We start from the raw sequence: 17872 nt of genomic DNA on the forward strand, positions 1-17872 counted from the left end.
CAGATGTCTCTAGTTTGTGTATCAAGTTGACACAAGACTAGCAAGGACAAGTGTTGTTCAGCTTGTATGAAATGTCATTCAGGAGGTCACAACAGCAAATGGGAAAGTCTCAGCGGCAGCACTGTCTCCAGGGATGAGACCAGTGACAACAATGGCCCATACTCCCCTTAGGAACAGCAAAGCAGGTGTGACTGGGGAGTCCTCTGACCGCCTGTCGCCACCTTTAAGGGATAACTTCCAGTTTCCTTTAAGAACGAGTTTTCTTCCAACAGTGGGCCAGAGGCAGCACTAGAGTTCTGTGGGGAAGGAGGCTGGAGCCCCAGGGGATGAAACAGGCACTCCCACGTCCCCAGAGCCAGGATGGAGATGGGCCAGGAGACAGACCCCAAGGACTCCATGACTATGGCTGGGTATGGGGAGAAGGCAAAGTGATGGAGGATAAAAGCAGCAACAGGTTTTCAGATACTGACGCCTGGAGGGAGTGGAGGGAAACTAGAATGACAGCCCCCGCCTCCAGCTCCATGGTTACCACAAGTTGAAACTCACTGCTTCACTGCACCACCAGGGTACCACTCAAGGTCATTCGCTCCATCACTACGGCCATGATGAGGGGTCATCCACACTACCGTCAAGCCTCAAGGAAGAATGAACCACTGTTCTCTAGAGAGAGCTCAGCAGTCTCCCGGAAGGTAGCTTCAGCCCAGTCCCTCGGAAAAACACCCTAGGGGTACTCACAACAAGTTACACACTTGACAGCAGCCTGGGCTGGTCTTGGTTCTGTCTGGTCTGCATAGAGCTGAAAAGGATGCTTGGTCATGATGGACCTGTTTCCACCCAGCATCTCCTTGGGGTCACAAGATGTTTCCTCGGAGGAACAGCTGGGACAGATGTTCCTAGCATTCTTTCCTGCCTATCCCAGCTTCCCCAAACCCTCATTTTGGTGTTGCTATTTGCTTCTACAAAATGTGGAGCTTTTCAAAAAGACATTCAATTTCCTTTGTTGCTATTCAGTTGCCATAGTCAATTAAAATCTATCAATGCCCCTGAATAAATTTGTGCTAGGTGAAGAAAGAGTCTCGGCACAATCTCTCGACATGATCTCTATTACCTTATGTTACTTTAATAGCTAGAGTAATAGTTTGTTATTAATGGAATTAAGCAATTTAGCTCAAGCTTCCCGGAGGTCTTTTAAGACAACTATTATAATTTGTATTCTCAGATTTTTCCATTGAGTAGACGCCATGTGTTTTACATTACTTGCTAATGTTTCAAGAGATAGCAGTAGTATATTTAATATCTGGCTTTGTTTAATGAGTCTCGCCCTCTTTCAATGTAGGTAAGTGCTCCTGAAATTCTGAGCAGTTGAAAAGTCTACATTGTACAAATAATTATCTTGAATATTATTATTCAGTCCAATTTTAATTTGTACCTCCACTTTGCCATCTATCTTTCCTTAAGATTTGATCCCAAATGCATGTGTGGTGTGTGTTTTTAAGTTTTCTCAACAACAAACAATCTCCTGTTCCCGGCAAGAAGGCCAGGAGACAAATCACTTGCTTCAAGTGCCCACACAGACACATACATGTGCACGCACACACCCGCACACATCCACTGCTCACACTAATTTAGCATATTTGAATAGAGTCATATTTAAACAAGGATTTCAAAAATGTTTTTTTGATGGCTGCAAAACCTGTTTTTAGAAGAAATAAATGTATTCACTGCATTATGAAACAGCTTGAGAAAACAAGATCTTACAATGTACACCATCTCTGTATTTAAAGAGTTTCATTTCTATTCATGAGCTCCTTGATTAGATACATGGAAAATATCATCAGTAAAATATGAATAATTCTGACAAATTAATAGCCGATTTTTTTAAAATGAAAATATGTGTAAGCATCTCATTCTCATTAGCTAAAGCTGCCACCGGGGGTATATGAAAACTGTGGTCTGCCTAGCCGTGGTACAGCAAGTGGCAGAGACAGCAAAGCCCCTGGCCTGCGACCTCCTGGGAGCTTCGCTGACTGTGAAGGGGTAGTGCTGCTGGCAAGACCAGGTTGGGGCAAACTTAGCTCCACATTTATGCAGCGCTTCCTGTCATTACCGGAGGGAGGAAGGGCGAGATGGCTGAGCTAGGAGACGCTGGAGATCATCTCGTCCAATGGCCCATTACATCTTGGACTGTTTCCATCGTGGCAGAGGACAGGGAAGTAGAAGTAACTCCCTTTTCCAGGTTACACAACACAACCGAGAGAGGCTGGATTTGAATTTTGGTTTGTGGGCTCAGAATTCAGTGCTATTTCTATGCATTGCACAAGTCCCATCAGGCATACAAGTGCCTGCATTTTGCCAATGACCATGATGACCAAAGGGGACAGGCGCACTGACTAAAGTCAATGCCTTCAAGAAGAGGGAACAGATTGGGAGCTGGTAAATGCTGAAGAAGGAACACTTGCTTCAAATCAAAGACTGGTGTTCTAATAATTTTTAACTTCTTACCAACTCATCTGTGAAAATGAGAACAATTCCTACTTGACGACGCTACTTACTGCAAGGCACTCAAAAGGTTATATGAGAACTCAAAAAGTTATCCCACCACTCAAGGAGCAGAGGCAGGTAGATCTCTATGAGTTTGCCTGGTCTGTATAGTGAGTTCCAGCCAATCACAGCTACATAGTAAGACCCTGCCATAAACAAATAAACAGAAAAAAAAAACCAACAACACAACACCAGTTAAGATTACACTAGAGTTCTGTGGGTTTCACCACAGAGAACACACTCACACCAGCTCCTGTTTACTGAGCATATGGTAAGGCCATGGAGAGACCACAGAAAAGTTGGTAGAGGGGTTTGTTCCTCTTGCTCAACACACCTCTTTATGACTTCAGTCTCCCTGCTGATCAGCCTTCCAGCTGCAAGCCCATGATTCACAGAACTCCAGAATATTCCTTAGCCTTTCCATGCACTTCTATGGAGAGCCCCCATGAACTTCTCTGGCTTTCTTTGTTCCCTGGTCCCCATTCAGGAGCAGAGAAAACCAACTGCTACAAGCTCATTTCTTTTTTTTTTTTTTTTTTGAGGATTAATTTTATTTATTTATTTTTTTAAAATTTATTTATTAAGAATTTCTGCCTCCTCCCTGCCACCGCCTCCCATCTCCCCCCCCCCCCCCCACTCAAGTCCCCCTACCTCGTCAGCCCAAAGAGCAATCAGGGTTCCCTGCCCTGTGGGAAGTCCAAGGACCACCCACCTCCATCCAGGTCTAGTAAGGTGAGTATCCAAACTGCCTAGGCTCCCACAATGCCAGTACGTGCAGTAGGATCAAAAACCCATTGCCATTGTTCTTGAGTTCTCAGCAGTCCTCATTGTCCACAATGTTCAGTGAGTCCGGTTTTATCCCATGCTTTTTCAGACCCAGACCAGATGAAGAAAATATGGAATATATACATATTAGAGTACTACTCAGCAGTAAAAACCAATGACTTCTTGAATTTTGCATACAAATGGATGGAAATAGAAAACACTATCCTGAGTGAGGTAAGCCAGACCCAAAAAGAGGAACATGGGATGTACTCACTCATATTTGGTTTCTAGCCATAAATAAAGGACATTGAGCCTATAATTCGTGATCCTAAAGAAGCTAAATAAGAAGGTGAACCCAAAGAAAAACATATAGGCATCCTCCTGAATATTAACCTTCATCAGGCGATGAAAGGAGACAGAGGCAGAGACCCACATTGGAGCACCGGACAGAAATCTCAAGGTCCAAATCAGGAGCAGAAGGAGAGAGAGCACGAGCAAGGAACTCAGGACCGCGAGGGGGTACCCACACACTGAGACAATGGGGATGTTCTATTGGGAACTCATCAAGGCCAGCTGCCCTGGGTCTACAGGCTCATTTCTTAAAACCAGGACTCTTCTCTCTTCTTTTGCTAGGCAGGCAATGGCATGCTTTAACTCAGGTACCAGGCCCGGTCTGCTGAGACCATATGGCATGCTGTCAAACGGCTCCTACTGGGTGGGCAACAGACATTTTAACGGGTGGGGTGGGCAAGGCTGGTGGCCCTAGTGATGTGCAATGGAGAAGCTTATCAAAGGGTTCTTTTCTCATCTGTACCTAGATGTGTGTCCAGCACAGCAAAGGAGCAAAGGGAGGGAATGGTTGGTTCTGTCTTGGGCATATTCAGAGAGGATGATGGGAGCAAAGTTCCGAGTGGAAACAGCATGCGAGGGGCATGGTGGTGGGAAGTGCCAGGGTATGATCCTGTGGTGTGTTTCCAGCACGAGAGAGGCACGCGTCTCCATTTGCCTTGGCCTACAGGGAATAACGGTGTGACGGGGCTCAGTGGACAGGATGAACCGGTAGAAGTAAGAGAACTCAGGGGTCTCCTGAGTTAAAACTGTAGAGAGCCCAGGGGGAAAGTCAAGAGCAGTGAGGAGCGGAGAGGAAGGATACACGGGGTCAGGTAGGAGAGAGCCAGGAGTCTGGCATGTGACAAAGAGGTAGTGAAAGCCGGGTGACTTAAGTCTGAGTCGGCGACGCTGCCATTCTTCGGAGTTGGGGGCACAACTAAGAACAGGGCTTCGGGACAGAGGTGAGTCCAGGCAGGACTCGGGCGCCTGAGGAGCACTTTGGTTGGGGGAGGGTAGACAGATGTGTGGGACAGGAGCTTAGGGACAGATTTGGGAGTTGCCAGTTCATAGGTGAGGAACAGGAGATCAATAGTACTTGGAAGGCTGGAAGCCAGTGATAAGGGATTCAGCCCACTCTGCAGGGATGAAAGAGGCCACGAGAGTAAGAGGATTAGGAACTGATGGCTGGCACTGGAGAGCCTTACACCTCTGCATGCTACACTCCGGAGCTCAAAACTCAATGCACTGAAACCCCCAGCCCCAGCACTCACCAAGGCTCCTCCGGACCAGACTCTTATTCCTTTCTTGGAGGGCTTTTCCTAAACAGGAGGAAGAATGACTAGAGAAACTTGCTCTGGGTCCCCAAGCAGCACTTAAGCTCCCAGGTTCAAGAAGGAACACAGCTCAGGAGATGCTTTTACCCATGCACCCACCTGTCACAGGGCTTGAGGCATCTGTGCAACGAGGGGTCTTGTAAAAGGAGTGGGGAGAATGCTCTGTGCCATAGGTGCCCTTTGCCCTATTGGGGACAGCTGGCTTCTACACAACAGGGATGGATGCTGTTCTCCCGGGCAACAGTCAGCAACTTTCAGTCTCGGAGCTGGTGTAAGGAAGGAGGCAGGAGAAGAGCTCGGCCTGTCTCCTGGATTAGCCTAGGCAGCCTTCCAAAGCCCACAGGGACTCTCCTGACCCAGCTGCTGGCATAGGGGAGGCTAGGCTGGGAGCCCATCCTTTTAACCAGCCCTGGGGGGGAGCCGGGGAATAAACCAGCCTTCATATTGAACGACTGCCACTCTGTTTACTTTCATAAGCCCCAACTTCCCATAAATCCAAGTCAGAATCAATCATCTTTTATGGAAGATATTAATGGCAATTCCATTATTTAAATCCAATCAATGCAAACTGCATCCCCCTCCTCTATTGTACTGAAGCCAAGTAGTGGGGTGGGGGAGCACTTTTGACTAAGCAATGGAAAAAAAAAAGGTTCAATGACCTTGCTCACATCTCAGTACTGCAGACAGATAACCATGTAGGAAAAGGGATTCAGTTTCTCCCCTTTTCTCCCATAGAGGAGGGAGGTTTTTAATTCCATTGGCCGAGGAAAACGTAAAATTCTTCCCTTGCATTTGTTATGAGCTGTCTGAGTGCTGCCAGGGCTACTCAGCATCATGGCTTTGTAGACGGAGCTGCTGTGGTTGTGACCTACTGCTTACCAGTCGAGAAAACAAGCATACTATGATCCAGCTCTTCTAGGAACTGGCTTCAGTGGCCTACAAAATTGCAAGTGGAGGTTATTTACTCCCAGAAGAGTGAAAAAAAAAAACAGACAAGAAAAAGAAAAAAAAAAAGACAGACAGAAAGACAGAAAAACCAAGTCAGAAACTGAGTAGTCCAGGCAGTCAGCAGAAGCCTCTAAAGAAAACACACACCTGCATGGTCTCCTTGCCAGAGGCACCCCGTTTCCACAGATGTCAAGTGAATGTATGTGTGATCTGTGATACACAGAGCTGGGGGCGTGCATCAGCTGTGGAGAGCCGGGAGAGCCCACCTAAGCACTAGAACCAGGGAACTACAACCGAGAGGGCTGTCTTCTCAAGCTAAGCCTGTGACCCGAAGTTGGCAAGATTCTCGTGGCACCCCACTCCTCTGTCTCCTCTAGAACTTGGCATCCCCTCCGAGGACACCTCTTCTGTTGAATACCTGGCTGTTTGGTCAGAGTCACTTTTCCACTAAGCTGCTCTGGTCACATGTCCATTTTCCTGGCAGAGCCACACCCTTGCTACACTCACCCCTATACCCCCTGCCAAAATGAGACCTTATCATTAATGCAAATGCGCTTCTCTCTGGAGGCTGCCTCGGAGATCAATTCAACAGAACAGGATTCCGAACACACTTCAGTGTGGCAGGAGATACAGGGCTTCTGATTCACCCTGCCTTCAGAGTCATCTGGAGACGAGCTGTTCTCTATTTCCACTCAAAACAAAACAAGGGAAAATGGGCTTAAATTGCAGCAAGGGAGATTTAGGTCAGATAGAAGAAAACCCTGCAGGAGTCACCAGAACGGGACTTTGGGAGCTGATGGAATTTCTTTCCCTGGAGATCTCTGGGCAGAGGCTTCAATGTCAGAGACAACCCATCCCCAGGGCTTGCTGGAGATGGAGGAAAAAGATGGTTGGCTAACAAGTCCGCCTCTGAGCAGGCTTCTCCTCCAAGAGCACCACTTAGCAGCCCTGAGAACCAAAGACATGTTGAATGTGAACATGTCTGTCACTGAGCATCCATCCCCGGGGGTTATTGGGTTGCCCTCTCTGTTGTATCCTAGAGGAATACTATGCCCTTTGCCTGGTGACAAAAGTGAGTTCCTCTTATTCCTATTACTGGGGCTGAACTATATTGGTCCTATCTGCAATATAGTTCCCTTCCTTGTCCATCTAGCTACAGCCGAGGCACACCGAGTTCTGTCCCAGTGGGCTGGAGTGAGAATTCCCTAGCCTCCACAGAACCCACTGAGCTGGAGAAAGAGAGGAAGTGCTAGCCTGGAGCAAGCCTCTGCGCACACAGTTTTGGCGATCCATCCTCTCTTCTGTATGGCAAGAAACCGGCAGATGGTTTCACATTTACTCCCAGGCTATTCCAAAGGAGGCTGGGAGGCAGGTTTGCGGCAGCCCATAGCCCACGAGTGGGAATTTTAGATGTGGTTTCACGTAGGTGACACTCTCTACTCCATTTCCTCTCTTACGGTTGTTCTCACTCCTATTTTTGATTTATGATGTCTTAATGGGTCCCTCTGTGTCCCCTGAATTCTTTTCTAGAACCAAGGAAGGATCGGGGGAGGGAGAGTTGTTGGTGTTGGACGCTCTTTCCTGGTTGGGAGCTGGGTCCAGCCTTTCCCCCAGGAACGAAGGTGGTAGCTTCCTTTCTAGGGCACTCATGGTGGAAAATTCCAGGCAACTGGAATAGGTCATGGAGAGGCAGAAGGTGTCCAGCGTAGAACTTACACCCCCATCCTGAAAGCAAGGGGCCCAGCAGCAAGCAGGGGATATGCCACTGTGGTAGCCTGATCATCAGGTCAGGGCTAGTACCTCCCGAGAGGCAACACAGTCCAAAGGTGGGGGTGAAGGGGTGGGAGGAGGAGTGGAGGGCTCCAGCTGCTTTAGGCTCTTCTAGAAAGAAGCAAGTGATGTATTCACCTTCACACTGCTCAGTCCTAACCACCCACCCTGCTGGCTGCAGGAGGAGAGGTTCAAAGGTCAGGAGGGACCTAACATAGGGCTGGTTAGTGCAGCTATTGAGAAAGAAGTGAGTCTAAAAACCACCGTGTCCACCTTTACCACACAGCCTGGCTGCAGAGGTCTGTGCAGCATTCCAGACGGGTAGCAATTATATATCCATCACCCCACCCTGTTTCTTGGAGCAAACAGCTCAAGATGCCTGCTGCTCGAGAAGCCTGGAGAGAATGCTTCATAAGTCCAGGCCTTGGGAAGGATCCTGTCCACAGCACCATCATCCAGAAGGAGGAAGAAGGGGATCTATTAGCAGTGAGGGCAGAACCCTGAGGGTCTTTGGCAGATCTTTGAATACAGGGTGGAGCCAGCTCTATGGGTAGGATGATGGATCAGGCAGGGGAGGGGCACTTTTCATAGAGCTAACCTGGTTCTAATCAGCAATCACAGCTAGAACTAAGGTATATGGTACACTATAGATCGCATATATATGTGTGTGTATATACATATATGCATGCATATATGTATGTGTTTATGTATGCATGTGTGCATACACATATATGTATGTATATGTGTATATACATATATGTGCATGTATATTATGTGCACACATATATGCATATGTGTATATACACATATATGCATGTGTGTATATACATATATGTATGTGTATATATGTGTGTGTATACACACATATATGTATGTGTGCGTGTACACATATGTACCCTTTGCCCTGAGCACAGCCAGAGGCTGTCTCTGCCCAGTGGGTAGAAATCAACATGCATGTTAGAACATGGACATTCCAGTCTTGTGTCCTGAAGAAATCCCCTCCCACCTCCTCCATGGTGTTCCTGGTTTGGCCTCCAAATACCACTAATATGCTTGACTAGGCTGGTGAGTCTATACAGGTACCTCTTGGAATCCAACCCAGTCAGGGGGAGGGAGAGGGAGATGATCTTCCCATGCTCACTCTCTCACTGGGGAGTCTCCGGTCACAGGGAGACAAGGTATAGAGAGTGAAATCATCGGAGGGCATGAGACACTCTGGCCAGTCCTGACAGCTCTCATGTCATGTGAGCCTGGATCCAGAACAAGGTTCTGATAAAATGGCTGACAAGTTACTCAACACCTCACCCCGACCTCAGTTTATCCCTCTGTAAAGAGCATGGCAAGACGGTGGGATGGGGTGTTCGCATGTAGCACCCTTTCGCCAGAGACTGTCTCCTGCCTGAACTCAGAGGCAGGGAACACCTTTGGGTGGATAGCAAAGGGTGATTTCAAAAGGAGGGCCAGGTCTGAGCAGGATTCTTGGGGACAGGCAAAGATACTGTGGAGGTGAGCAGGGAAGTGCCCTTAGGGAGAGAACCTCCTCGTGGCCACACCCCCGCCCTGGCAAGCCTCATTTAAAAGGATTATTGTTTATTGGCAGCTTATTCCATCTCTCAGGTTATGAATTATTTACCAGATAATGACTTCATAATTGTTAATGAGAGATGCCCCCAAGGACATGCTGACATATCTTCTAAAGCCACAGTGCTAATTGTGGCAGAGTCCCAGAAGCTCTCATGGGGGCATAACCAGTGTCTTCACTCCTAGGGACAGAACCTGACAAGCCCTTGGGGAGCCAGTGACTCCAACCTCTCATGACACAGGTAGAGAAAATGGGCTCCGATCAGTGGGGAGGGATGCGCTTCCACGGGGGATGGCAACTGTTTGGTGTCCCCGTGTGTGAAGGAGGGCCACCTTCACCTGCTAGACACAGAGGTCGACAGATGACACGGCGGCAGGATGACGAACTAGAGGAGACCCATGGATGGACACATCAAGGACACCTCTGTGAAGGGTTTTCGGTCCTGAAGAGAGCAGGAATTAGGCCCCCACACTCTGCCCTTGCCCCTTAGACTAACGGCAAGTCCCTATATAGTGCCATACTTTAGGCGCTAGTCCAGACACTACTTTATAATGTCACATCTTGTAATCCTTACATATACCCATGAAGTAGACACTTTCAGAACCCCCTACTTACAGCTGAGGTAATGGAGGCTCGGAGGTTACACACTATGCTGGGAGAGGGGGCAATGGTGGCCTTTGAAGCCAGGCAGTCTGGGACTGACAGCTACGCTCCTACCTTCTGCAGCTCACTACAAATGGATCTTCAATGACAGAATGGACGGATGCGGGACTGTAGAACACACATTTCTAAATGGGGTGGGAATGTATCCTGAGGTGAGGTCCTGGGTTACAGCACACTTTGGGGAGACCTTCCCAACTCCTAAACCATGAACCATCTTTCCAAGTCTTCTTTGTGCCACACCCCTGGCAGGGTCCCCATGATGGAGTTCCAGCCACCGCCCTCAAGAGGGTTCTGTAACGCGATGGGCCCCAGGGCCCAGTACTGGTGAGCATGTCTATAATCAGTTGTTCCTGGTACATGGGCTCTGGCTCAGCTCGGCAGGGTTATATGCCTATAGCTCAAATGCCTATAGCAGGCCGGCAACGAGATGAGGAGCCAGGTACCCAGCACACGGCAGCATGGAGAACAGCCGAGGGCTGCGCGGGCGCAGGGGGTGCCCCCGCATCAAGAGAGGAAGGAGTTTTCACGAGAAGCACTCTGCTAGGAAAGATGAGATACTTGGGTTTAAGAGGACAAAGTGCTTCAAGGAGTACATTAGCCCAGGAGTCAGGACTGGAGCAAAAGCCATCAGTGGCTGGCAGGCAGGAGGCAGCGTTCTCTCCTTGGCTCTAAATGTGTCAGGAGCTGCACCTATGTGCGTGCCTACGGAGGATGGCAGGGCACTCCAAATGCATGGTAGAAAGCCTCAGAACTGGTGCTAAATAAATAATCACACTATTTATTCTGGGATGGAGAGGCAGGGCACCGCTCTATGTGCTAATGGGAGGGTGGGGCTCCAGAGCTGCTGGGCTGCCTCATGCACGCACGTCCCCGAGTGCTGAGCTCCAGGAGAGCCTTTCTGAAGAATTTCTCTGTGTTCTGATCTTGTTTCCCACGGTCAGCATCTGCCTGGGTACCGGAGGGGAAGGGGCAGGGGTGGGTTAATTGTTACGTCTGTGCTGTCATTAGTTTACTTTGTAAAAGCAGAAATAGGCTTTTAATGATTTCTCTCTCTCTCTTTTTTTTTTTTGTTGTTGTTGCTGTTGCTACCTTACGAACCAGAGATGCTTTTATCTAAATGAGTTGCTACAAATCAAAGGAAAGGCCCATGAGAGTTGCTAGGCTGCTTCTGTCTTACATGGGTGGGGAGACAAGCTTATGCTCTGTGAATGAGGCTTAAACATCTCCATCCTCTCCGCATCCAGCTTGCTTATAAGCGAGAGTAAAAATACCAACTGGCAGCTGTAACGGATGAGCTTCCGAGTGGCCTAGATCAAAGGATACAGAAAGCAAGCATCACGGTCTCCGGGCTGTGATGGCATGTCTGCTTCCAATGTAAGCTTTGGGTCGGGGATTCTTCTCGCCTGGTTCCTGCACTACTCCCAGTGCTTAGCATGGGACCCAGCACTACAGAACCTGCTTTAGAAACATTTGCTAAGCATGTTCTCCCATAGCACTTGGGGTGGGCTCTTGTTGCATCCTGCACATGTTATAACAGCACGCGTGGTTGCTGGCCTCCCTGCAGGAAAGCTCATTAAGGATGGAGCATTGGTTGAAGCGATCTGGAGAGCAGATAGGGAGTCATACACAGTGTGGCTGCCGATGAGGGCTTCAAGGAATTCAGGAAAGAGAACCGTGGCAACCTCCGCTTCCCAGTGTTCTGAGTGTGCATCCTGCGGCCTCGACTGCCTCAGGCACTGTCTGTGCCGGGCAGAGGTTACAGGGGAGAGAGTGGAGAGAAATTCAGGGTGATAAAAGTGGAAAAGAATATTTTATTTGTTATAATGAGACAGTATCCAGATATGCAGCCCAGACTGACTTCCAACTCAAGATCCTATGCCTCCTTGGTATTGGGGGTTTATAGGCATACACTACCAAAATAGATTAAAACCCACTTTTGAGTAGTTTTTAATTATGGGGGAAATTACCTATAGTGGATGAAGATCCACAAATTTAAGAGTAAGGTCACTCAAAAGTACACACATCTGGTCCTTTACTAGAGCAATGCTGGCAAAACTACTAGGAGCCTAGTCTTTTTCCCCCCAAATTTTGAAAAAAAAAAAAACAAAGTGTTCCATCCTAGGCACCCCACAGAGTCCAGGTTGGGCTTGCCCAGAGTTGTCTTCACAAAGTGGACAAACTCCCAACTGTTCCCAGCAGTCTTGGCCACTGGCAAGGGTGCCTATAAGCTAAGGAAGGGCACTAAAAAGTCAAACGTGGACACAAAAACAAACCCTGAGGTTCCTGGAGAAGCTATTTCTAGCCTAAGTGACAAACGAGGTTTTGAAGGCAGAAGGAACTGGGATGTGCCCCTTCACCCCGCCTGTCACCGGCTAAGAGAAATTCCTATGCACATGGAGGCTCCAAGCTCTCTGGTTCCCCGCAGGGTCTCTCCTGCCTTCTGATGGCCCAGGTAGTAGATGGCAGTTTAAATTGGGAACAGCAGCTCAAGCCAGAGACCCATTTAGTGAGAACAATTCAATTAGAACCCCTGGTGGACAGACCCAGGCCTCGAGATTGCTAAAGCTGTCTGGGCCATGACACTGGGCCCTGAGGCTCACCGATGCTGGCCAAGTGGCACGACTGACCCTTTCCTTCAGTGTCCCCTCATGCCCTCAGGTTATGTGGTTCTGCAGTGTCTGGTATGATCTCTAGACTCGCATACCGGCCGGGCCCTGTGCTGGGCCTGTGGAGCAAAGGACAGACTAGGTACTCTGTACTGGCAAGAGAAAGAAGGCGGGGCCCTAATGCAGAGGATACAGACACAGCCAGGGGATGCAGAGTGCTGAGGAGTCCCCAATAAGACCCACAGGAGACAGGAACAAAGGGACGTTATTTTAGACAGGCTTAACTCAAGGAGTGACAAATAACTAGGAAGCAGAGACAGAGACCCAAGCTGGGTGCCAAGTCCACGGCACAGCTGAGGTGGAAAGAACAGAAGGCACTAGAGAGAGAGAAAAGCAGGAGGAAAAAAACCTTAGGGCAGTGGTTCTCAACCCATGGGGTCGTGACCCCTTGGAGTCACTTATCAGATAACCTGCAGATCAGATATTCACATTACGATTTGTAAAGGTAGCAAAATTAGTGTTAAAAAGTAGTAACAAAATAATTTTATGGTGGAGGGGCGTCACCAAAACATGAGGAACTGTACTAAAGGGTGGCAGCCTTAGGAAGGTTGAGAAGCACTCACTGCCTTAGGGAATGGGAGGAAGAGGAGCCAGAGATCTGCTGCTCCCTGAGCCAGGGAGGGCAAGGTTGTATGACTCTGTAAAAATAGCAGGGACCTCACAGAAGTCCTGGGGAAACTTTTGATGGAAAGGCATGGAAGCCCTAGAAAGAGAGCATGCAAGAATACGCCATGCAGAGTCGGGGCCAGCTAAGGCCATGATGAGGAATTGTGTCCAGATGGTGGTCGTGAGCACACTGCCTTCTCAAGGGCTCAAACGTCTAGGAGGGGAGGTGGCTATGGATGTACCCAGAAAGGGCCAGGAAAGGCAGCAAGAACACGAGGAAATGGCTGAGAAAATGTGGTGGACACAGCACCACGGAGATGTCTTCACGGCCCATCCTTGGGGTAGGGGCCAGGAGATCTAACAGAGATGGACAAGATCCAGTGCAGAGGAAGAGGAACTGGATGCCTCATGGAAATGAGGCTCCACAGAGAGGAGAGAGGAGGCTGGAAAGGGATAGAGTGTGGCGGAAGGGTGTCTGCACAGCTGATTTAGGGACAGTGAAGCCACAGTGAGTGCAGACGCCCAGGGCCCTCACACAAACAGCACATTCGCTCTGGAGGCGTGTGTTATGATCTTGAGGACACAGAACTTGTAGGGCATTTTTCTTGCCAGTGGTGGGGAGGCGGGGGGAGGGGGGTAAGAAAGACTGCAAGAGATTGTTCCACAGTCCCAGTGACAAACACAAGGGATATAGCGTAGACCTGGCCTCAGTGCCAAGGAAGACTGGCACTGGCACCTGTTCCAGAGCCCAGAGGTCTGTCCCTACCATTCTTAGCCAAATCTCCAATTCTGCACAGACTTGGGTCTCCAGCTCACCAGCCCAGCGGCACAAATGACAGCCTTCTCTCCCATCGCTTCTTGGACCCTTCTTATTTCTTGGGTGGTTTCCGTCCAGTTTCAGAGAGAAGGCAGCAGCTCTCCAAGCACTGTTCCTGAATCAGCCTGTTTTGTACCAGGACCCAGTTGCCTGGTCCAGGAGTGTTTCTACTAGCCAATAGGGGCCATAGCGGGATTCAGCATTTTTTCTTATCCTCTGGGGATATTAGCGGGTACCCTGACCACATAGAAAGAGCATATCTGGTGTTAGGCCCATATATGGTGGGAACTCACAGCGACAGCCCTGGATGGATTCTGAGTTTGTGCTGGTGGGATGTACACAGGTGTAATTCAGAGTTGCCTTAGAGACAGTTCCTCCCCCTCAGGAACTGGACAGTGGTAAACCAGACAAAGATCCACTACAGAGACACCCATTTGGGGCAGGCAGATACTGAATCCCTCAAAAGGGGCACTTTGTCTGCTATGCCTAGTGAGAACTGTCAAATCAACCTCCTCCCCGAGTCTGAATCTAGTATGACTACCCCAAGCTGGGACAAAGCCGAGTCCCATGATCCCAGCCCTGTGATGGCATCAGGGAATAAGAAGAATCAAATTCAGCATAATCATTTGAGGAACCAAAAATCACTCCTTCAGGCCTTCCTCAGTCCCTTCCTTCCTGGCAGAGTCACCCAAATGAAAGCTGTCTTTCAGTGAAGCACACCCTCAAATTTCTTCTTTATACCCTCTGTTTGCTGGGAAGGAGATGGCCCCCAAGCAACAGCCACTGAAGTCAAGCATCTCACAAGATCTATGACAATGGACAAGACCATCTCTCCAACCCAGTCCCCAGCCAGAGGGGCTGTCAGGTTCATGCCAACAGCCCACCAGCTCTCTGTGCAGGAGCCCGTTAGCCTTCCTCTGTGCCCTGCCTTCTTTATTGATGGGGAGTAGCTGCCCAGGCATAGTTGGGTAGTGGGTGCCTTCACAGTGGCATCTAATCCAGGCCCAGCCTGTAGCCTCTTCTAACCACCTAATTACAGTCTCTGCTACCTATAGCCTGGGATCCTAGAAGCACAGTGTTTTTAATCTGTGTCTGTGAAGAATCCTGGAATAATGTGTTATCTTTAACGGCACTGTCACTGAGTCCAAAGACAAGGCTCTCTGACCCACAGAGAATCCCGACATGGAAGGAACCCAGGTCAGCCTGACGTTCTAAGCTAAGTTTAGAGCATCTGCTGGTCCCAGGCATAAGCCTCCTGACTATCAGTGCTTAAGAACATAGGGCAAGACCAGCTGAGTACTAGCTATCCTGAAACCCTGCACTCCCACCCCACCCTCAGCCTGCTCCATCGGGGGCTAAGGTCTTCCCTTTTAGTGGTAACAACTGTGTGAGTGTTGGCGAGTCGAGCTGCAGCCTCATCACGGTGACCGGCATGCGATGCCTGGCTCTCTGGCAGGGGACAGAACAGTGCTGCAGTTGCTTGTCCTAAGATCTATGATATCATCAGGTAGGCCACAACTTGCCCCTCACCACCACCCCCACTCGCAACTGGATTGACAGGCTTGAATCTAAATGTAAGGCCAGATCTCTCTAAATTTAACATCAGGAAATAAATAGCTATACAAAGTACATTCTCAGAAATGTATTTTGTGGTACTGGCTACAGTGGATGATTCAAAATATCCTAAAAGTCCACCTCTAGGGCATTAAGTAGGTTATGTATATGTATATAATACCTAAAAGAGGAAGCTTTGGTAGACAATGATACAGATTTCTAATCACCGAGATAAAATGCTGCCTTAACATTGAGTTGAGTCAAAACAGCATTTAACAAGTAGTAGTAGGTAGAGTGTGATCCCACGTATGTGTGCATGCAGACCTATGTACCCATTTTATGTACGCACATGGGGAAAGATACCAGAATTTTTATCTCTATAGAATTACATCATTTATATGATTTTAGGTTTCTTTCTATATGTATCTGCACATATGTATACATATGGGGTTGTTTTGGTGTTGGAGGTTAAATTCGGGTCTGTGTATGGTAAGAACTCCTTCGACCACTGAGTGATCCCCTCAGCTCTGACAGGTAGTCTCTTAAAACACATAATATTTTTCTGATCATAAATTGTAGTAACAAAAATACTGAACTGTAAGATTTGAAATTTTTTTTAAACTCCAAAAAGAACAATAACAGTTTTAGGTACTTCAAGGTCATGTCTCTGCTGGTCATCCCCAGATCTAACTCCCTACAGATGCTCAAGATTGAGGTCAGACACCTGTGGTCAAACTCTCATTGGCCTTCAAGTAAGGGACCAGCAGTTCCACTTCCCTCTTGCCCAGCCTCCGGTCAGCTTTGTCCAGGCAGGCTGTCCCCCTTACTCCAGGTTTGTGATGTAGAGACCTACCTTGCGCCGTCCGTCTCTGGTGAGCTCAGGATTCGTCCCCAGGATGCAAAAGCTTCGACGGCCACCAGCACTTAGCAGAGCATGGGCATAATGAGGGAGCCAGACAGTCTGGAGAGAGAGAGAGGAGGGAAAAGAATGGGGTTGGGGTGGGGAACGACCATCGCTTTGTGTGAACTATCAATTTTGAGTTCCAGTACCTTAAAGGACCCCCATCCTTAATGAATGTCTCTGCCTCAAGGTTTTCCTTGATGTTGACCATCCTCCTGTGGACCCCCTCAAAACAAGGGTACCAAAATCTGCCATAGCACACCCAGATGATGGGGTACAGTGAGCAGTGGCCTCACATCCTCCACACAGGCTCCCCTAATCCACATAGCTGATCTATTACCACAGAACAAGAGTAAGAAAGATGCCACTGTTTCCCACCTAATCCACCCAGAGCAGATTCAGAAGGAACAGTCCCCAAGAAATTCTGGTCTTTAATGCCAAAAAGGCCATAAACTCCAGAATTACAATAACAAATCATTACTTCTTTTAGACAATGGGGAAGAGAACCTTGAGGAGGTGAAGAATGGAATCCTTGGAGAGAAATGTTTTAAATATAGATTTAATACCTACTAGGAAGAGGCTATCTATTATGGGAAGACAGCGTGATTCCTTGTGCACTCTTTCAAACGTAATGTATGAGAAAGCCATCGCCATGACGGGCAATGGCATCCTCCCTGCAAAAGTGCAGGACTGTCATTACCTGGGAATCAATACATTTTTTTTAATGGAATATATCATTATCAATTGATTTTCCTTTTTCCTCTTAACACTCCAGGGTCCTGGCTAGCCGGAGAAAGCTTTAATGCGGTATGAAGGATTTGGACAGGTAAATAAGTTATTGAAAACGAATCCCACCTCATGGCCAGCTTCTGACGACACGACAGGCCATTTGCTGATCCTCTCTACCTAAGCTTTTTCAGCTGCTTCTGACAGGGACAACCGTGAGCCATATCAAATAGCCATTTGAAAGCTGAAGGTGGCAGAAATATTACTTTTCCCAAGGACAGAGTGTTCCCTTTATGATTAAGAAATAACCTATGTGGGGAGGCAAAGTGAGCCAAGGTCACCATTTAATTCTGACACTGAGCCAAAGTCGTGAATACATTTCCTCCACCAAGCCAGTGTGACGCATGCGGAGACATCGATCACTCCAGCCACAAGGTATTGGCAGCAATGGTGATTGGAAGATCAATGAATTTCTGGGAAAGATCCTGAGCAGATAAGTTTTGGTGAAGAGGGGTCTAAAAGACAGTGGTCACACTGATTTTAGGTTCTCAAGTACCTCATTCATTCATTCATTCATTTATTCATTCATTCATTCACTATTTTTTCAATTCATTCAACGACTATTGAGTGCCTGAAGCCAAATAAGGCCATTTTCTAGGCAATGAAAAT

At 48.2% G+C, this 17872-nt stretch overlaps 1 protein-coding gene across 2 annotated transcripts in view; it reads right to left on the minus strand.

The window, feature by feature from the left end:
• Nucleotides 1–17872, minus strand: part of Klhl29 (kelch like family member 29) — a 302875-nt gene that overhangs the window by 202281 nt on the left and 82722 nt on the right. Inside the window, exon 2 of one of the 2 annotated variants that reach the window (XM_050141980.1) lies at nt 16430–16537. The exons of the other annotated variant lie outside the window; for it this stretch is intronic. The gene's annotated coding sequence lies outside the window, so the exon portion shown is untranslated. The remainder of the gene's footprint in view (nt 1–16429; nt 16538–17872) is intronic. 2 annotated transcript variants of the gene reach the window in all.

This window comes from Alexandromys fortis, unplaced genomic scaffold (genome assembly GCF_014885135.2).
Source record: "Alexandromys fortis isolate MF-2015 unplaced genomic scaffold, M_Fortis_MF-2015_v1.1 scaffold_30, whole genome shotgun sequence".
Lineage (NCBI taxonomy): Eukaryota > Metazoa > Chordata > Mammalia > Rodentia > Cricetidae > Alexandromys > Alexandromys fortis.